Genomic DNA, 22,239 nt, shown 5'->3' on the forward strand with positions numbered 1-22,239 from the left:
AGACACAGACCGGTATGATTGAACGGGACAACCGATCTGCCGCCGCTGCAGTCAGGCGGGCCATATTGCAAGACACTGTCCTTTAAATGGGCCGAGCCTGGGGCCAGGAGCCAACCCCCAGGTGTAAGGAAGCCCGGCTGAACCCCCAGTCACAGCAAGTATGTGGGAGGACGCCCGGTCCTTCCTATTGTGCTGGATGGGATCCCTTTGAATGCCCTCCTGGATACAGGGTCCCAGGTAACAACCATCCCTTATAAACTGTACAAAAGATATTGGGCTGATTCAGACATTGACCATGGCCCAGATGATGATTTAACAATTGTGGCCAGTAATGGTCAGCCCTTACCTCAAATTGGGTATAAAGAAGTAACCATTAAAGTGGGGCGGGTAGAATTGCCATGTCAGGGGATGATAATTGTAGATATTGATCGCAAAGAATCTGACCCACTGCTAACCATTGGTACAAATGTGATAGAAAATTGTCTTGCCGAAGTGATAATTTTGTTGCAACAGGCGTCTGAAACTGCCAGCTCCGGGCAGCAGCGTGCCCTACAGAGGGAGATCAGAGCCCTGATGAGGAGGCAGCAGGTAGAGCTGGCCGGAGGAGAAATTGGCAGTGTGAGGGTAAGTGACCCCCTCCCCATTGCAATACCCCCAAGAAGTGAAATGTTGATATGGTGTCGGGCAGCAATAGGCCTCAAGGGTCAGGATTACCAGGCCTTGGTAGAACCGGTGTATTCAGACAGTAGGCCTGGAGTCCTGATAGCCAGAGGGGTAGCAGACGTCCGCAAGGGGAGAGTGCCCGTCCGTGTCCTGAATTGTGGGGAGGAGGAAGCCAAATTGCCCCGGTACGCCACTGTAGCAAAACTGTACACTGTCAGTAACAATACCATCAAAGCAGTGGAACCCTTGATCCCGTCCGACCAGGCGGAAGACAATGGCTCCAAGGGGCCGCTGGAAGACTGGTGCCAAAAATTACATGTGGGCACCGACTCCACCCCCTCACACCAAAAGCATGGGGTTTACCGGGTGGTACAGGAGTACGAGCGGGTCTTCAGCAAACTCCCCCTAGATTTTGGGCAGGTAAAAGGGGTTAAACATCAAATCCCCACAGGTGATCATCATCCCATTAAAGAGAGATACCGCCCTGTACCCCCAGCACAGTATCAGCGTGCCAAAGAAATGTTACGGGAAATGAAGGAGGCTGGGGTTATCAGAGATAGTTGTAGCCCCTGGGCAGCTCCACTAGTGCTCGTAAAGAAAAAAGATGGTACAATGAGAATGTGCGTAGATTACAGACAAATTAACCGCATTACACATAAAGATGCTTATCCACTACCCAGAATAGAGGAGTCACTAACAGCCTTAAAGTCAGCTAACTATTTCTCCACCTTGGATCTCACCAGTGGGTATTGGCAGGTTCCCGTGGCAGAGGCGGACAAGGAGAAGACTGCATTCACGACGCCAATGGGCCTCTGTGAGTTCAACTGTATGCCATTCGGGCTCTGCAACGCCCCAGGGACATTCCAAAGGTTGATGGAGTGCTGCTTGGGCCACCACAACTTTGAAACCGTGCTGTTGTACCTGGATGACGTCATAGTCTACTCCAAGACTTATGAAGACCACCTGAGGCACTTAGCAGAAGTGTTTGAGTCCTTGTCGGAATATGGCCTGAAGATAAAGCCGTCCAAATGTCACCTCTTGAAGCCAAAGGTACAGTACCTGGGTCATGTGGTCAGTGCAGAAAATGTGGCACCTGATCCGGAGAAAGTCACCGTAATCAAGGACTGGCCAAGACCCACCACGGTAAAGGAGGTGCGGCAGTTCCTTGGGCTGGTGGGCTACTACCGAAGGTTCATTGATGGTTTCACAAAGATAGCAGCGCCCCTTCAAGATCTCCTGGTGGGCCAGCCAAAGCAGGCTAAGAAGCAGAGCCCTCCATTTGAATGGAGCAGCCAAATAGAAACATCCTTTGTCCGGCTGAAAGGGGCTCTCACGGGAGAAGAAATTCTGGCCTACCCTGACTACAGCCAGCCGTTTGTACTGTACACAGACGCCAGCAACGTGGGCCTGGGAGCAGTCCTGTCCCAGGTGCAGGGAGGCAGAGAGAAGGTGATAGCTTACGCCAGTAGGAAGCTTCGGCCCACAGAAAGGAACCCAGAAAACTACAATTCCTTCAAGCTAGAGTTCCTCGCTATTGTTTGGGCAGTGACTGAACGCTTCAAGCACTATCTGGCATCGGCCAAGTTCACCATCTTCACGGACAACAATCCGTTGACACATCTGGCAACAGCCAAGTTAGGTGCGTTGGAACAGCGATGGATGGCCCGGCTGTCTAACTTTGACTTTACCATCAAGTACCGAGCTGGCAAGAAGAATAACAATGCTGATGCGCTGTCCAGAATGCCTCACTTACCCGAGTCTGGAGAAGACCTGGATGAACTCGGAGAGATAGAGTTACCGGCTTTCCATCACCAAGGTGTTTCCCAGTGTGAGCATGCTGTAGGAGTGAAGCGCTCGAGCCAGCACGAGGTCTCGGTCAACCCATTACTCCACCATAATTGGGAAGAGACACAGAACGGTGACCCGACCGTGCGATTGGTCAAAGAATAGCTAGCACAAGCTGAGACCCATCTTGGCCCAGATGCTCCAGAAGAAGCCCAACAGCTGTGGAAGGAGAGGGGACGACTGTTCACATACCAAGGCAAGCTCTGCAAGAGATATGTCAACTGGCGAACAAATGAACTCGTCTGGCAGATAGTGGTCCCACAGAGGGATGCTCCAATGGTCCTAGCAGCTTATCATGATAACGCAGGACACTTCGGGTGGAAGAAGTTTGAGACCCTACTCCGTGATCGGTTCTACTGGGTGCACATGAGAAAGACGATCGAGAAGTGGTGCCAAGACTGTGGTCCGTGTAACCTGAGGCGGAAAGATGATGCCAGCCAGAGGTCTCCCCTACAGCCAATTGTCACGAAGCAGCCCCTGGAGTTGGTGGCCCTGGACCACGTGAAGTTAACACCAAGCCGGTCAGGCTATGTGTACGCCCTCACCATTGTGGACCATTACTCTCGTTTCCTGGTAGTAGTGCCCGTGAAGGACCAGACAGCCAGAACAGCAGCTAGAGCATTTCAGGCATACTTTTGTCAACCTCACGGTTACCCTGAAAGGGTACTGACTGATCAAGGTCCTGCATTCGAGGCAGAAGTGTTCCAAGAGTTCTGTAACATGTACGGTTGTAAGAAAATCAGAATCACACCGTACCACCCCCAAACCAATGGATTGTGCGAGAAGATGAACCATGTGGTTATTGATATGCTCAAGACTCTACCTCTGGAAGAAAGAAACCAATGGCCAGAGAAGTTACCAGATCTGGTAGACCTGTACAACCATATCCCAGTAAATTCGACCAACTGCAGCCCTGCTTACCTGATGCGAGCAAGACCTGGCAAGTTACCTGTAGACTTTGAGATGGGGACTGTGTCACCTGAAGCGGTTCAGGAGATAGAAGATTGGGATACAGAGCGACAACAGCAGTACCGCAAGGTCCAGGAATGCGTAGAAAGGAGCCTGTCCCAATCAAACAGCTCCAGCAACTCCCTTAGCACCTGGAGAACAGGTCCTCAAGAAAAAGCGGAGGGCGCATAAATTAGATGATCAGTGGGAGAATGAACCCTACACCATTATCCCCTCCAACTTTGACAATAGTAAGGTATGCCTCATAAGCAAAGATGAAGGCAAGACCTATCAAGCAGTTTCTCGAGACCGCCTGAAAGCGTGCCCCGAACGGTGCAGAACCCAAAAAGAAGTAGACGAAGTACAAGAAAGTCCCCAAAGTCCAGAAAAAGAGGAAGAGATGATCCAAACAATCCTTGGAAAATTCCCCAAAACTTGGACCCGAATAAACAATGCCATAGTGGTACCAGTGTTGACGTTCCCGCAGTTGGTCGAGCCAGAAACAGAAGAGGTTCCAGATCCACCTAAAGAACCGTCCGCTCCAACACGAGATGACATGCCAGCAGTGGAACAGGAGAATCAACCCCCTGTCAGTGGTGAACCTGTCATACCCTTGGCGACTCTCAGACCACGTAGGCAATCATCACGCATACCTATCAGGGTTAGGCCTACCTGTAGTGCTGAGGTAGAAGACACACCAAGTAGTCAGGGGCAGACACCAGAGCTACGCAGGTCCCAACGCAGCACTCGGGGACAGCCCCCTCCAAGGTATAGAGAGTAAAAAGAAAGAGTACTTATTAGAATGTAAATAGTTATGTGAAATGTCTGTAATGTTGTGTATAAAATGTTTTTTTTTGGTTGAGAAAATGGACAATTGGGCCACTGGACTATGGGTGGCCAACACCTAGCTGTACATAGTTAGCACCAGTGTGCTCAGCAACCCCTGAAGAAAAACCCGTCCGGCGTGCATAGAGTGGGGTCATCAATGCTCTGACGCACGCCCAGAGCCTACGTTGGGGGTTTTATCGCGGCGGGTCCCCCATGGAGCAGTGTAATGGACACCCGGCAGGGAGCCACACTGGACTCTTATAGTTGTTTAAGGTTGTAACATGTATGTCTTGTTTTGTTTTCTACAGTCTGGGAGTACTGAATTTAACTAAGGGGGAGTGTGGCGCCCCAGGACCTGGTCGCCACAACAGCATTGCCCTCCCAAAGGGTTAATGCTGAGCCTGGAGGTAATTGGGAGGTCCATTGGCTAGCAAGTTTAACATCCAACGCAGTTCTCCCTCCGGCCAGCAGTGGGAGCTCTGAACCTGGAATTCCAGGGAGCATTACTTAAGTCTGACTTGAGGGAGGAAGTAGGGTTCAGTCTGTAGAGAGAAGTGAAAGGAAGCAGACGCAGAGTGTGCTGTCCTGTGGATCTGGGGCCTGGAGCTGGAACAGCTTGGCCCAGGGAAGCAGGAGTAGCAGAGAGGCAGAGAAGGGACTCGGACATCGGAGTCTGTGGCCACCAGGGCTTAAAATACTCCCTGGTAGCCGAATCCGAAGGGCAGGAGAGCTGCAAGCACCTGGCCCATAAACAGCCCGAAGGTACAGCTGCAGCATCAGGGCCCGGTGTGGACTCCAGCAGACAAGCACCAGAGAGGGCCTGCGCAGCCTACCACAGAGGGAAAGGGACGTACCACCGGTCCCAGCAGCAAAGAGGGCCATTGCTGGATCCAGAGAAGCAGGGTCCTATCGTAGTAAAGAAAGGAACAGGAGTAGGCCTCATACTCAGCTGGCCAGAAAGATCACCCCAAGTACTTCCAGGCCGACCGGATCCCCTTCACCACCTGTGACGGTCTCCCAGGATTGGACTGTTCCTAAAGTAAAAGAGGAGAAGGTAAAGAGACTGTTGTTTGTGCCTGGTTCTTTCATTGCCTGTCGGCCCTGCACCGTGTTAGCCACACAACACCATAGACTTTCACGAGCACTAACAGTGTCCCCGGGGCTCCGCTCCACCTGTGGGGAGCAGTACCACCATTGCTGCCGTATCATCACCCCGGAGGCCTCACACAGCAGCGGCGGCTTAATAGCCGCAGACCACAGGTGGCGTCACGAAACAAATACTTTAATTGCTCCCAAGTCACCAGCCATATTAAACTGACACCCACCAGGGCCACGGAGTCGGGCCCCGCCACCACTGACGTCCCCCGGACTAGTCCGGCCCGGCACCGGGTGTCCCATAGCCCTGGGGTGGGCGAGTCATATCACTGGAAGAATCACCGCGCCGTTCTGTGTAGGCCAGTCCGCTGGGAAGTCACCTCTTTCGCCTTCTCTGCCGGTTTAGGAATCGGAACTTCAGCCGCTGCCCTCAATGCTGGTGGACACCTCTTTAAATGGTCTCGGGAAACCGTGGTCAACGTGCCCCCTTGGTCTCGGCTGATCTGGTAGGCCTTCCCATCTTTCCATCCTGTGGGCTGTATGACATATGGGGTTTGCTCCCATTGATCATCCAGCTTGTGGGTCCTCCTCTTCCGCTTCAACACTACCTCTCCGGGCTGGAAAGGGCCAGCAGACGCCTTCTGGTTGAAGCGCCGCTCCTGTTGTTCCCGACTTTGACTCAAGTTCTTCTCCACATATTCCTGAATCAGTCGGTACTGAACCCTCCGCCGGGTGTCCCATTCAGCTGTCGAAGGGAGTGTTTCTGGGGCTTCCAATCCCATTTCCAGGTCCACCGGCAGTCGGCCGGGGCGAGCCCTCATCAAATATGCTGGGGTGCACTCCGTTGAGCTGGACGGGATATTGTTGTACATGTCGACCAAGTCAGGTAGCTTCTCCGGCCACAGATTCCGCTCTTCTAGCGGCAACGTCTTGAGGAGGCCAAGGACCAAATGGTTCATCTTCTCACACATGCCGTTGGTTTGGGCATGGTAAGGCGTGGTCCGGATCTTCTTGCAACCGTACAGCAGACAAAACTCATGGAACACCTCCGCTTCAAAGGCTGGGCCTTGGTCGGTAAGCACCTTCTCAGGGTATGTATGTGGTCGACAGAAGTAAGCTTGGAACGCCCTAGCGGCGGTACGGCCGGTTAGGTCTTTGACCGAGACGACCACCATGAACCTTGAATAGTGATCTACTATGGTGAGAGCGTAGGTGTACCCACTTCGGCTGGGGGTGAGCTTCACATCGTCCAGAGCGACCAGCTCCAACGGTTGGTGTGTAATGATCGGGTGTAGGGGCGCCTTCTGGCTGGCCTCGTCCTTCCTTCTCAGCGTGCACAGGCCGCACTCTTGGCACCAGGCCTCCACAGACTCCCGCATCCCACTCCAATAGAACCGCTCCCTTAACAGCATTTCCAATTTCTTCCATCCGAAGTGTCCGGCACCATCATGGTACGCTTGTAGAACGGTGGGCACATTAGCTTGGGGAATCACCAACTGGCGGATTTTCTCATGAGTATTTGGGTTAATCAGCTCACGGTACAACTTCCCTTGGTGTAGGTACAGCCGGGTCCGTTCTTTCCACAAGTGTTGGGCTTCAGCTGGGGCGGCAGGGTCTATTCCAGCAGCGCCTTGCTCCACCAGGGTCTTGACTTGGCGGACAGCGGGCGCCTGGTTTTGAGCTTCCTGCCACTCCTGACTGGGCAGTGGATCCAGGTTCACCCGTTGTTGGTGGACATGTACCTTCTCAGTTGGTGGCTGGTGAAATGCAGGCAACTCGATCTCTTCGAGGTCGTCATCCTCGCACCCTTCTTCTGACAAGTGGGGCATCCGAGAGAGTGCATCAGCATTAACGTTGCCACGAGCGGCCCTGTATTTGATTCTGAAGTTGTAGTTGGCTAGCCTGGCCACCCACCGCTGCTCCAACGCACCCAACTTGGCCGTGTCCAGGTGGGTCAGCGGATTGTTATCCGTGAAAGCGGTGAATTTTGCTGCGGCCAAGTAATGGCGGAACCGCTCGGTGATAGCCCACACCAGTGCCAGGAGCTCAAGCTTGAAGGAGCTGTAATTTTCAGGGTTCCTTTCAGTCGGGCAGAGCCTCCGGCTAGCATAGGCAATCACTTTTTCCTTCCCCTCTTGGACCTGGGACAGGACTGCCCCCAAGCCCACATTGCTAGCATCGGTGTAGAGGATGAACGGGTGGCTGTAATCAGGATACGCTAGGATCTCCTCCCCAGTCAAGGCCGCTTTCAGCTGGTGGAAGGATTCCTCATGCCTTTCTTCCCACACCAGTGGAGCCCCGAGGTGTCTACTCCCTTTGGTTTGCCCCACGAGGCGGTCTTGCATGGGGGCAGCCATCTTCGTGTACCCTTTGATAAAGCGACGGTAGTACCCCACCAAACCCAGAAACTGCCTTACTTCCCTCACTGTGGCTGGTCTCGGCCAGTCTTGGATGGCAGTAATCTTCTCAGGGTCGGGGGCGACACCTTCTGCACCCACCACATGCCCCAGGTACTGCACTCTGGGTTTCAGCAGATGACACTTGGAGGGCTTCAACTTCATCCCGTATTTGGCAAGGGACGTGAACACCTCGGCCAGGTGCTCCAGGTGGGCTTCATATGTCTGGGAGTACACAATCACATCATCCAGGTACAACAGGACGGTCTCGAAATTTAGATGTCCCAGACAGCATTCCATCAGCCGTTGGAAGGTTCCAGGGGCGTTGCACAGCCCAAACGGCATGCTATTAAATTCACAGAGCCCCATCGGGGTGGTGAAGGCAGTTTTCTCCCGGTCCTCGGGTGCCACGGACACTTGCCAGTACCCGCTGGTGAGGTCGAGGGTAGAGAAGTAGTTCGCGGTTCTCAGTGCAGCTAAGGACTCTTCAATACGGGGCAGTGGGTAAGCATCCTTATGCGTTATCTGGTTAATCTTCCGGTAATCCACACACATCCGCATGGTGCCATCCTTCTTCTTAACCAGTACCAATGGGGCGTCCCAGGGACTACAGCTGTCCCTGATAACCCCTGCCTCTTTCATGTTCCTCAACATGTCTTTGGCACATTGGTAGTGTGCAGGGGGAATAGGCCTGTACGTCTCTTTGATAGGGGGGTGCTCACCGGTGGGGATATGGTGTTGGACTCCTTTGATCTGCCCAAAGTCTAGGGCATGTTTGCTAAAAACTTGCTCGTACTCCCGTACCACCCTGTATACCCCTTCTTTGTGATGTGTAGGGGTATCGTCAGTGCCTACGTGTAGCTGTTGGTGCCACTCGTCTAACTCCCCTTGGGGCGGGTGAGCGCTGGCAGCAGGTGGTGAAACTGGAGGAGCTGCTTCGTGGATGGTGTGGGGATCTAGGGTGAGCAACTTGGCAAGTGTAGCATACCGGGGAAGCCTGACTTCTTCCTCCCCACAGTTCAGCACCCTCACGGGCACTCGCCCCTTCTTTACATCTACCACCCCTCGGGCGGCCATTACTGTGGGCCAGTGCTCGGAGGGCATGGGCTCTATCATGGCAGGGTAGTCACGCCCCTGAGGCCCTACTGCTGCCCTACACCAAATCATCATCTCACTCCTAGGGGGCACAATCAACGGGGCAACATCCATCACTCTCACCCCACCAATCTCTCCTCCCGTCGAGTTTACATGCTGGCGGTACATCAAGGCTCGGATTTCACGCTGCACAGCTCTCTGTCGGCTCCCCGCCGCCGTGGCGGCCAGCTGCTGCAGTAGGGTCAACACATCACTCATACAGTGCTCCATCACATTGGTTCCTAGCACTAAATTCGGGTTATGATCACTGGGTTCATTCATGATCACAATCATACCCTGGTGTTGCAGTTCAGCTCGCCCCACAGTCATGGCCACTTGCTTATATCCCACTTGGGTCAGTGGGAGTCCATCAGCAGCAATCAGTGTTATACTAGTATCTGGGGGAGCCAGCTCGTCTGTCCCCCAATACCGTTGGTACAATGTGTATGGTATGATGGTTACCTGTGATCCAGTGTCCAAGAGAGCCATCACCGGTATGCCGTCCACAGCCACGGGGATGATGGGCCGGGCCCCGATATACCGGTCCCGCCAGTCTGGGGGGCCACGGGGTTCTACTCCTGAGGATTGGCCCATGGCCCCAGGGGTTGCTCGTTTAACGGGCACTGTCGGAAGTAATGGCCAGGCTTGCTGCACCTGTAACAGATTGGAGGTCGGTTCCGCGAATCATTAGCCCTTCTCCGCTGCATCCAGGGAACATCCTCAGGGCTGTCAGCGAGCTGTATCTTTGCTGGAGGCTGGGATCTGGTCAGAGGCTGGAGTGCGGCGAGAATCTTGGCGAGGTCTCCATCCATGCGGCGGACCTGGGCAGCCAGTTCTTCCATCGTACTGCTTGGGGCTGTAGGTACTGGAGACGCTGGTAGGGCAGGGGCCACCACGACGGGGGCCGTCTCAACTGGCCATAGGACTGGCTCCAAGACTTCCGAAGCTGGGGGTTGCAGAGCTTTAATGGCCCGCTCCTTTAACACAGCAAAGTCCACATCAGGGTGTTCCAGGGCCCACAGCCGGAGTTGTTTGCGATCCTCGGAGGACCTCATCCCCTGCACAAATTGCTCTACTAACATTTTGTTGCTGCTCGCCTCATTGATGGTGACTACCCGCTTCAGTGTGCGGAGTGCGGTTTGCAGACGTAAAGCATAGTCCCGAATACTGTCCACAGGTCGTTGCCGACATTGGTAAAACTGCATTCTCAGCTCAACTTCGGTACGGGTCTCGAAGGCAGTCTGTAGTCTCTCAAAGATGGTGGCTACAGAGGACCGGTCCCCCTCAGCCCAGGTCTCCGCCTCCTGCTCAGCCGCGCCGGTTAGCTGCCCCAGCACTACCGCTGCACGTTGCTTATCAGTCAGGGGGTACAATTCCAGGAGCGGGCTAAGCTTTTTCCGGAAGACCTGTAACGCATTTCCCGTCGTACTGCGGCAGCCAGGTAGCTCCGGGCACATAGGGCAAGGAGAACGGCATCACCTGAGCGAGAGCTGGGGCCACGGCACCCCCCGCCAGAGCGGCCGGGACCTGGGCAGGCCCATTCCCATCCACGGGTGCCACTGCGGCTGCGACCACCGCTCCTCCAGCGGCTCCGTCGGGCGCAGACATCTTGTTTCCGTCCCCCTTAGCCTCTTTCCGGCTCCTCCTCTATCGGGGCAGGGTTTTGGCCTTCGCGCATCCACTACTCGAGGAGACGCTCAAGCGGGAACTTTTCGCGCCAAAGATGGCGGCTTCTGAAATTTTCCGGCCGGACACCTCCGGCGGTAACAAGTCGCACCTCTACCAGACGGCAGAGCGGTAAGATCCTGTTCACAGCGCCAAGTTGTCGCGGGCGGAGGATGGGACGCTGCGCTCTCCCACTGCTCGGGTCCGGCTGCTGCTGCCGTTGCTCGGTGGCTCGAGCGATGGGCCAGATCCCGGGGACTCGAGCAGCGCTCCTCGCCCGTGAGTGAAAAGGGGTGGTTTGGTTTTGGGAATATTGTCCATGACGCCACCCGCGGTTGTGGTGATTGTGTGGACACCACCGCTGCTCTGGACGGGGATCCCGGGAGCGGTGACAGGGAGAGCTTTGTTGTTATTTCTCCCCTCCGTGGGTAGGGGGTTGGTTGTCCCGGGGCCCGGTGATGGGGTGGAGGATGAGGGATGGCAGGCTGGGTGCGGGGCCTGGTGAGGTGCAGGGTCGCGGGGGCAGCGCTGTGCCGCACGGCACGGTGGTACTCACTCAACCTGAGACGATGACACAGTTCTCGGTAAAACACACGGCTGGAAAGACGGTTCCCACGGACGGCTGCGTTTGCTTTTCCCCGGTAGTTAACGGTGACTGTCTCTTTCCCTGCACCTAAGTTCAATGTTGGTAGCGATGAGTTCCCACCGGTAACCCGCTCCCCGACTTGGATATGAGCTGGAGGAGCCCCTTTTGCCCGCAGGCGCTGGCCCTGGGAAACGGTTGCCCTTGGCGGTGGCGGCGTCTCCCCTTCACGGTTGGACGGTTGCCTTCTGTCGGGACTTGACTGTTTGGAAACCCGGAGGTACCCTTCACTGACGGATTTGGCAAATTCACGGCGACTCCTAGCCTTGCCGGGATCCGAAAGGCCCCTGCCAATGGTGCTGGCTTCTCCTTGTGTATTGGTCCGGTACCGCCGGGCCACCACCCGTCCACGGTCCTTACTGCACCTCCGATAAGCCACTCCTGCAGACGGTCACCGCCGTCTGCTAACCTTGCTGTCTCGGTCCGGGGCACACACCCGGACCAACTTCAGGCTCTTAAGTTGTCACTTTCCTCCTTCCACTTTCACCTCTCAAACTCTAACTCTCCTCTGCACTCAAGCTCTGCCTGAGCTAAACTCTAACTCCAACTGCCTGGTTTTCCCGCCTCAAAGGACTGTGTACTCCTCGGTGGGTGGGACCAACCGCCTGGCCCACCCCCTGGTGTGGACATCAGCCCCTGGAGGAGGGCAACAAGGATTTCTGGTCTAGCTTTGATGTGCCTAACTGGGGTGTAGGGTGTGGTGATGTCATTACCTGTGACCCCTGGCTTGTCCAGGGCGTCACATTTCCCTATTGATCATTTGTTTTTCCTTATTAATGGTCGGTGTTACTCCCTATATTTATATAGGAGGTTATCAGCTATGTGGACATGTGGCTGTCATGTTGATATTCACACCTCAGTGTAGGACACTTTTCCCATTTAGATGCTTACTAGCTTAGGAGTGCCTATGGGTATAATATGCACAAGACTATACAGTCCTCAACACTAAAATTACAACATCAAGAAGGAAAATTCATGGAATTACGAAAATCAAAGACTGATATGCAAATGGTGGAAAAATGGAAACTATATTTGCATAATATCTTAATGTATTCAGTCTGGAGTATGAGCCATGTGCAGAAATCCTCGCATTTCCAACCTCGGCCGGTTTCGTACCGCCCCCACGTCAGCGGCTGTGCCGCTCGGATCCGGAGCCGCGGTGGCTCGAGGGGTCTCTGGACCCAGGAGTCGCGCGGACACTCGAATTAAAAGAAGTGGGGAACTGCTGTTGGGGAGCCCGGTGATGATGGTGCAGCAGCCGGATGTTTAACCCCCTCCGTGGGAAGGGGGTTTGTGTCCCGGGGCCCGTTGGATTGTTGGTGCTTGGGGTGCCGTGGGGGATAGGAAAAGGGGTTTCCAATGTACTCACTCAGTCCAGGAATGACAACACCGACAGCTTGTAAACCAGAATTCTGAGCACTAGTGCAGCCTGGAGGGAGCACGCTTGGGTCCGTGCCCTTGGTGTTGCTGTTAGCCTGTGGCCCTGTCCTTGGCACCTTCGTCTCTGTTGGACCAGTGGGTATAAAACTCTTCGGGTCACGCTCACCCGTATGGCTAACGGAGTGAGCGTGCACTCAGGGTTCACGTGTAGGATTTCCTTGGACTGTATTGGGAAAGTCCTATCCCATTGGTGCACTAGGACCCCGATTTTGGAGCAGGTTGGGGATGAATCTTGAAGTCTTCCCCTCCGTCGGGTAAATTACCAGAATGCGTGAAGCTTTTTTTGTTGAATTGGAAGAATAAGGAACTTTTATTGCTGACAGGGCACTTTTATCCCAATTTTAAAATGCAGCGGAGGTTGGATGTGTGACCGCATCTCCATTCATCATTTTTGGGGCAGCCATAAAAAGCCAAGTGCAGCGCTTGCAGCCTCTGATGGGATGAATGGACCAGTGGTCGAACATGAGCTCCAGTCCAATGAGGATAAAAATTCCAGATCCTGCCGATTGGTGCAGGTCACAGTCAGACCACCACCACAATCAATAAGTTATCACTTATCTTGTGGAGAGGCTCTTACTTGTTTTCACCTGAGAACCCCTGTAAGTGCATCTCTGCTGCTCTTTAATAGTCACAAGACTGGGAGGGGTTACATTTCAAAGTATTTAATGTCTAATGGAAATAATTTTGAAAAAAATAACCTCCATACACAACACAATCCACTATACCACAAACAGCAGACAAGTACAGTCACACCATGACCAGACCACATATTACCACCATAGTAACCAAAACCACAAACAAGGGAGAAATATTGCCAAACCATGGCCAGACCACATAGTTACCGAATAATACAATACTGATCATGAATAAAAGCCACAATACTAATAACACTAATATTACCATTATTATACCAAGTAGCTCGGTATATAGTGTATAGTCTATAACAGGGGTGGGTAATACATTTTTCACGGGAGCCACATGAGAGACCCTGACCATTGGAGGCCATATCAATAGGCTGAAATTAATTAAGCTCAATATTAATATATTTATCTTATACTACCCGGCTTCACCCGGGTTAATAACTGTTGTTAACAAAATTTATTCTGCACGCAAAAACCACAAAACAAATAGAAATGTAATTATTAAAAGGCAAAAACTAAGCTAATAGAAGCATTTCACAACATATATTTCAACACCACAGATATTCCACACAGATTTAACTAAATTGGCCAAGTAATGTGCCTGGTCTGTCTCTTTCCAGGTCTGTCTCTTTCCAGGTCTGTCTCTTTCCCCGTCTGTCTCTTTCCCCATCTGCCTCTTTCCCCATCTGTCTGTCTCTGTCTGTCTCTTTTTTGTCTGTCTCTATCTCTGTTTCTTTCCCCATCTGTCTCTTTCTAGGTATGTCTCTTTCCCAGGTCTGTCTCTTTCCCCGTCTGTCTCCCCGTCTCTTTGTCTGTGTCTTTTCCTGTCTGTCTCTTTCCCTGTCTGCCTGTCTCTGTCTGTCTCTTTCCTTGCCTGTCTCTATTTCTCTGTCTCTTTCCCCGTCTGTCTCTATCAAGGTCTGTGTCTTTCCCTATCTATCTTTGTCTGTCTCTCTGGCTGTCTCCTCCTTCCCTGTCTCTGTCCCTATCTGCATGTCTGTCTGTCTCTTTCGCCATCTGTCTCTTTCCAGGTCTTTTTCTGTCTGTCTCTTTCCCCGTCTGTCTTTCTGTCTTTTTCACTGTTTATCTCTGTCTGTCTCTTTCCCTGTCTGTCTCTCTCTCTGTCTCTCTCTGTCTCTCTCTGTCTCTCTATATCCGTCTCCCCACCGACATCTTATTACCTCACATATAAGCTTCTTATACTAACAATGTCTTTTGTTACTATAGCAACCACTCACAGCTCCTAACAATAACCTGTAGTTCCAGGCTCCATTTACTTTAATGAAGGCATGCTTTTTGGAGAGTAACTGTAAAGCGCGGGGTTACATTTTCCTGTCAAAACATAGTCTACGATGTTCCCTGGGTCACATGAGGTGTCTGTGCAAAATTTTGTGATTGTAAATGCGACGGTGCAGATACACTTTTCTTTTCACTTTTTCCCCATTATGTAGATGGGGGCAAAATTGATTGGTAATTTGGAACGCGCGGGGTTAAAATTTTGCCTCACAACATAGCCTATGACGCTCTCGGGGTCCAGACGTGTGAGTGTGCAAAATTTTGTGGCTGTAGCTGTGACGGTTCAGATGCCAATCCCGGACATACACACACACACACACACACACACACACACACACACACACACACACACACACATTCAGCTTTATATATTAGATTATCTTCCCTTTGTAACTAGATCACATTCCGACTACGATCACGTGATCATTGGATCGTACGGAGGTCGAGGTTGTCCAAGTACAAAGTCCTTAATGACAGCAGCCTCAGTCTCATTAAGACAAGTTTTTAAGTAGATCATCTGATACAATTGTCTCATGAGGGTGGCACTTTAAAAAATTGTCACCAATGGGGGGTGCTGTGTCTTGGGTTGAGTTACCCTTTAACTCTGTCATTATCCTCTGAGCATCCATCAGGTGCAGGGAACATCTCGCTCCGTCTCTCAGCACGACACAGACCTAGTTCTATCAGAAAGTTTTACACAAGAGACATGGGCGATAATAAGTGCAGCAAATCACCGGCAGCGGGCGAGCTCGGAGCGCCATCACCCTCGCTGAGATTGTGATAAGAATCTCAATACTCTCCAAGACAGGAGAGAGATACGAGACGCTGCGTCTTGCGATGTCTCTGAATGCTACAAACATCAACCTTACACTCTCCGCGTCTATTATCCATCCCGTTTCTGGTACTGAAACGCAGCTGCCGTCTACATAACAATCAGTCATGCAGGAGTCGTATTTCCTACACAACCACATGTCACATTTTACATTTAATCTACCTAAAATGAGGACTAATTCTGCAAACACGTGGCTCATCCCATACAAATTCAGATCTTCATATACTCCACTCACATCCAAAGCTGCAAGAAAGTTGTGATGATTTCTACAGAGAATGTGTCTAGAGGAGTTGCAGTCATCTAAGGTTTGTTTTTTAGGGGTTCAACCGAGGACGGCCAAGGTTAAATAAGGAGATGTAGGGGGTACCAGGCTCTGCCACCCCCCTCAGAAGTGACCGACTGTATATTGATCTGTTTCTGTGTTTAATAAAGTTTATTACTGAGTGTGGTGTGGCCACCAGGTGACAGCGTGGCCCAAGAGACCGCTTCCCTGAGCTCCTGGTTAGGAAGGGGTTAGCAACAGGGAGTACTGCCAGGTATAAAAGGACTATGATAAGAGGAAGAGGGGTGAAGAGTTTCAGAGAAGGAGCAAGTGCATATAGCCCATTGAAAGATTGAATAGTGCTGATCCTGAGGATCAATTGCGCGACAGGTCCAAAAGTTTGGTGTGATCCCTGCTGGGGTAGTAATCGGGATGATGGGAGTGGCGGCTGTCCCTGGAGGAGTTTTCCCATTGATTCCCCTTGCTGCAAGAGACGGTCAGTGTGCCCCTATGATAGGGTGGGAGCCAATGTGGGAGCAGTCAGTGAGCTCACCATGGTTGGTGTGGACAGCGCATGGGGTGAGGGACCTAGTGAAGCCTATTGAGTCACAGGAACCAGGGGAGCGGTCAACCATACAAGTACATGAAGTAGAAAAGTCTCAAGGGAATCCCTCTGAGGTTAGAAGTGGCGCCCTCCGGACGCGAGAGCAAGATGGAATCATTGTAATAAAGTTGCCCAGTAAAGGTTGGAAGTTGAAAAAGGAACCGCCTGTGTCCAGTTATTTGTCTCAGCCAGTGAATGAAATGTATGGACCGATTTACAAAGGAGCGGCGACCGGGGCATGAGGGGTTAATGTCCGGCTGTGCTGCGGCCTAGTAACCTCTGTGAAGGTGAGCACCATAGCCCCCACTACCCACCCTTACAGAGTGATGAGCGAGCACTAAAGCGCTAGAGTGCTCGGTGTGACGAGATGGACCCTCACTGCCTAGCATGGGTTAAAGTTTCTTAACATTCAGCCAGACATGAAGACAGTTTGTTTATAGGGGGATAATCCCTCATTGTTCTACAAGACTCTTGGGAGTTTAGTATTGAAGTTTTTGTTGACTCATGTAATTGTTTTGGCCACTGAAGGCCAGACACCCATATAATTGAATTATGCGAACTTCCCATTGTATTACTAAGTGAATTTCTAGATGTGATGTAACGTACCTGTCTCACCCTTGTCTCTGGATATTTGAATACAGCTTGAAATTCATCCAATAAGAGAAGCAACCTTGTACAACCAATCCGATAAGGGCACAGTTTATCCTAAGGGAAGGTTATGGCTATAAAAGGGGACTTCTTTAAGTCACCAATTATTGAGGGATGTTGCATGATCCAGTCTAAGCTCTTAGGAGCTGGCTAGGGGATCAGAACCAGGATGCCTTGTGGACTCTGTCTAGGGACTTTGGCTCTGACTAGAGGATCACTTGGCTACATGGCTTCAATCTAGGGAATTCGATTCCGATGGGAGACCATACCACAGTCTAGGGATTTCGACTCCGGCTGCCAGGATTATATCATCATATTAGAGACTACTTAAGGAAGAAACCCAGGTTGGGACAGTCCAGTCACCTGACTACAGACGTTGCAAACCTCAGCCAGCTTCCTAAATCTGGCGTTATTCCAGTCTCGGTGGGTGCCCGCCGAAAGTGGGGTGCTGCTGGATTGGAGTAAGTAGCCCTGGAAGCTCTGAGGCACGGACATTCTAATCCCTGGTGAGCCAGCGGAAGGGTGAGACTCTGTTGCCTGTTACATTTGTGTGTTTTGCTGGTTATGTGTTATGTGCCGTTAATTGTTTGGGGATCCAATAAAGTCCTAATATTGTGATTCCCTCACCCTGTGTTGTCTGAGTAGTGTTCCACCCATGGTTAAGGAGGTCAGCGTTCAGTTGGGATGAGCCCTGGGCCATGCTGTCTTAAGGCGGCCGGGCCAGCGGACGAGACCACCCACTGACTCCCGTGTCTCCACACTCGGTACTTGAATCGAGCCTATCCGAGTGTCCAAACTGCTCCATTTGAGTAACGAGCACTCTAACACTTTAGTGCTCGCTCATCACTACTCATGAAATGATCAGACACACCCTGTTTAATTTATGAAGGAGAGACTCTGGTCCTCACAAAGCCTAAGTATGTGAATAATGCAAAAACTGCCAAAAATTAGAAGGAAGATGGACTCCCATACACCCTATTTAAGACATAAAGGAAGGACTCACACACATTCTGATAAAATTGTTAGCTAGTGGGACTGCTACACTCATAAAGGCCAGGCACTAAGTGCAAGGGCTGCCAAACACTAGAAGGAGGAACTGTAATACCCCCTGGAAGACACGTAGAGAATGGCCTTAGACAACATTTTGTTTCCGATTTTTAAGGAATTATACTCCTAGACTGGTAAACCCTATGCACCAAGTGTAAGAGCTGAAAAACATTTATCCCTGTGGGGTATACATGTAAATGTAAGAGAATTGTGGAGGTAGGCCTCATACACATCCTGAAAAAAATTATAAAGCAGGGCATAATACACACCCTAGGAAAATAAAAAGAGAAGATTGCATGATGACTCTCTAAAAACCCTGATTGAGGTCAGCCTGCTTACCCTCTTAAAATTAGGAGCAAGAGCCGCCTGATGACCCTCTAAAAATTTGGAATGAAATGATGCTGTTGATATGGTGGAAGAGGACAAGAAAAAAAAGAAACCATGAACCATATACCATTTTTTTCGGTGAGAAAGGGTGTAAAGGAACATTTGAATTGGCTTTATGTTCCGTTGCTGTCATCCGCTGGGGTTGAGGAGTCTGGGCCAATCCAGGCCCAGCCGGCGGCCTTGCACCATCACCGGGCTGGGACCAAGGCACGACAGGGTACGTGGACCCTAGGTCGGGGAGTAGCTGCATGCAACCCGATAATTTACCCGTGGAGAACGGAGCCTTCAAGATTTGTTCCCAACCGCTCCAAAATCGGGGCACTATCGCAACAAGGGGGATAGGACTTTCCATTCAAAACGGTCCAGAAAATTCCAGGCATGAGCCCTGAGAGCAAGCTTCCACACTTAGCCACTGTGGGGAGCGGGACCCGGCAAGTTTCACACTACCGGGACCACCAGAGAAGTAAACCTAGAGCCAGGAGGCAGGTCACGGATCACCAGGCAATACCATTGGAGACGGGACCCGAACTAGCTCCCCTCAGCGGCAGCGGTGTCCAGAGATTTGGTTTACTCGGTTGTCAGTGTCTGCTTAATGTACTGAGTGAGTACAAGAGTGATCCCTGTATCCCACAGCCTTATTCCCCAAACACTAAGTCCCGGGTTATTCCCCCCTACCCGTGGAGGGTTCTAACACCTTGCTGCCCCGTTTCATCATCCCCGGGAACTCCCAACTGCAGCGGTGGTACTCCTAATTACCACACACCACGGGTGGCGTCACAAACTCTATAATCTCTTGTAAATATCCCCTTTATTTGAGCCGCCGCACGACACCCGGGTCCAGAGACCCTCGAGCCACTGAGAACCCGGATCCGAGCAGCTCGGCTGCTGCCACGGGGGTGGCACATGAACAACTAGCAATCAGTGTTGACCAAACTGCATATAATGCGAGGGTCACGGGAAAGGCAGCAGAACAAAAAGTCAGCCATGTATGCCAGACTCCCAACAGGCAAGACTTCCCCGTCCCCAGCAAGGGGGATGATGTCCCTGTCCGCACCAGGAGGACAATTCTCCATCTTCACCTCCTCCATTTCCTCTACCTCTTGATTATCATTCAATCCACACTGAGAAGATGGGATGAGGCTGGGCTGGGTAGTACCACCCTGTGTACTTTCTTCCTCCATCTCCACCTGGTCCACAAGCAAAGCTTCCTCTTTAATTGTGAGTGGAGAGCCTTTGAGTAGACACAGAAGCGGGATGGTTATGCTAATTATGACGTCATCAATGCTCACCATCTTGGTTGATTCCTCAAAGCTTTGTAGAACTTCACAGATGTCAGACATCCATGGCCCCTCGTCGGTTCTTATGTGTGGAGGCTGACTGGAATAACGACGGGCATATTGTAGCTGGTATTCAACTATGGCCCCTTGCTGTTCGCAAAGCCTTGCCAACATTTGCAATGTGCAGTTCCAACATGTGGGCAGGTCACACACAAGTTTATGAGCTGGCCGGTCTGGCTTGTTAGTGCTGCCGCAGCACTACCAGACTGGCAGCAGTTGTAGCTGACTTGCAGAAAGGGCACACACGTGGCGCACCTTCACAAGCAACTCAGGCAAATCTGGGTAGGTTTTTAGAAAAGTTTGAACCACTAAGTTGCGCACGTGGGCCAGACATGGTATGTGTGTGAACTTGTCAAGCTTCAGAGCCGCCACCAGGTTACAGCCACTATCACACACGGCCATACCTGGTTGGGGGTTCAACGGCAAGAACCAGAAACCTGTCTGGTCTGTTATAGCTTTCCACAACTCTGAGGCGGTGTGCTGTTTGACACCTGAGAAAAGCTTTAACAGAGCTTGTTTCCTCTTCACCGAGGCAGTGCTGCAGTCTTTACAGCTTGGGACTGATAGGGGTGACAATTCTGAGGATGAGGAGAGGAAGGGGGTACATGAACTGGTTTAGGAGTTGAGGGAAACCATAATGGAAGTAGGGCCCGCAATCCTTAGGCGGGCTTTGCACACTACGACATCGCAGGTGCGATGTCGGTGGGGTCAAATCGAAAGTGACGCACATCCGGCGTCACTTGCGATGTCGTAGTGTGTAAATCCTAGATGATACGATGAACGAGCGCAAAATCGTCGTCATCGTATCATCGCTGCAGCCTCCGACATTTCCATAATGCCGGGGGAGCGACAGGTACGATGTAGTTCCTCGTTCCTGCGGCCGCACACATCGCTGTGTGTGAAGCCGCAGGAGCGAGGAACTTCACCTTACCTGCCTCCCGGCTGCAATGAGAAGGACGGAGGTGGGCGGGATGTTTACATCCTGCTCATCTCCGCCCCTCCACTTCAATTGGCCGCCTGCCGTGTGACGTCACTGTGACGCCGCACGACCCGCCCCCTAAGGAAGGAGGCGGGTCGCCGGCCAGAGGGACGTCGCACGGCAGGTATGTGCGTGTAAAGCTGCCATAGCGATAATAATCGCTACGGCAGCTTTCACTAGATATCGAACGTGCGACGGGGGCGGGACTATCGCTGCAGCATCGGTAACACATTGTTACCGATGTCGCAGCGTGCAAAGCCCGCCTTAGTGTCGGTAGCCATTGTGCCCTCCCAGGGTCATACTCGGTCCCGGCCTCCAACAGGTTCACCCAGTGTGCCGTCAAGGAAATATATCCTCCCTGGCCACAAGCACTTGTCCACGTGTCAGTGGTTAAGTCGTTAGTGACTCCGTTGGCCAGGGCACAGGTGATGTTATGAGATGTGCTGGATGCACAATGGGAGATAAGTGGTGGCTGAGGATCAAGTACTGACGGACGGTCGCCGCCATGAGGTTGCAGAAAGAATCAGCATCCACAAGCCTAAACGGCAACATTTCCAGGGTAAGCAGTCTGTATATGTGACCGTTTGGTTTTGGGCCTGTGAGTGTGTGGCGCCCTGGACAAGCCAGGTCGTCACAGAACTACACCAACACACCCCACACCCCGGCTAGGCACACCGAAGCCAAACACAAAATCCTTGTTGCCTTCCTCCAGGGGCTGATGTCCACACCAGGGGGTGGGCCAGGCGGTTGGTCCCGCCCACCGAAGAGTTCACAGTCCTGCAGGCGGGAAAAGGAGGCAGATGGAAGATAGAGTTTGAAGTTTGAGTGAGGAGTGAAGTGGTAGAGGAGCAGTCTGACGGTGTCCGGGTGTGTGGCCCGGACGGTACAGCAAGGTTGGCAGACGGTGGTGACCGTCTGCAGGAGAGGCCGATTGGAGCGAACCGTAAGGACCGTGGACGGGCGGTGGCCCGACAGTACCGGATCGGAGAGCAAAGAGAAGCCAGCACCATTCGGCAGGGCTTACGGACCCCGACCAGGCTAGGAGTCACCGTAAAACTGGTCAAATCCGTTAGCGAGGGGAACCTCCGGGGTTTCCCAGCAGTCAAGACCCGATTGAAGGCAACCGCTCAAACCGTAAAGGGAAACACAGTCATCGCCAAAGCTACAGTTCCCAGGGCCAGAGCCTGCGGGCAAAAGGGGCTCCCTCAGCATCCATCCAAGCTGTGGAGCGGGTTACTGGTGGGAAGCCATTGGAACCGTAAACACAACACAGGTGCAGGGAAAGGCAGTCACCATTAACCTACCGGGAGAGCTACCGCAGCCGTCTGTGGGACCCGTCCTTCCAGTCGTTTGTTTCACCGGAGACTTTGCATTCATCATTGGCTGAGTGAGTACCACCGTGCCGTGCGGCACAGCGCTGCCCCCGCGACCCTGCACCTCACCAGGTCCCGTAACCCGCCTGCCATCCATCCCTACCCCTCACCGGGCCCCGGGACAACCAACCCCCCTACCCACGGAGGGGAGAACCAACATCCAAGCTGCTCCCTGT

This window comes from Anomaloglossus baeobatrachus, chromosome 3 (genome assembly GCF_048569485.1).
Source record: "Anomaloglossus baeobatrachus isolate aAnoBae1 chromosome 3, aAnoBae1.hap1, whole genome shotgun sequence".
NCBI classification, from domain to species: Eukaryota; Metazoa; Chordata; class Amphibia; order Anura; family Aromobatidae; genus Anomaloglossus; species Anomaloglossus baeobatrachus.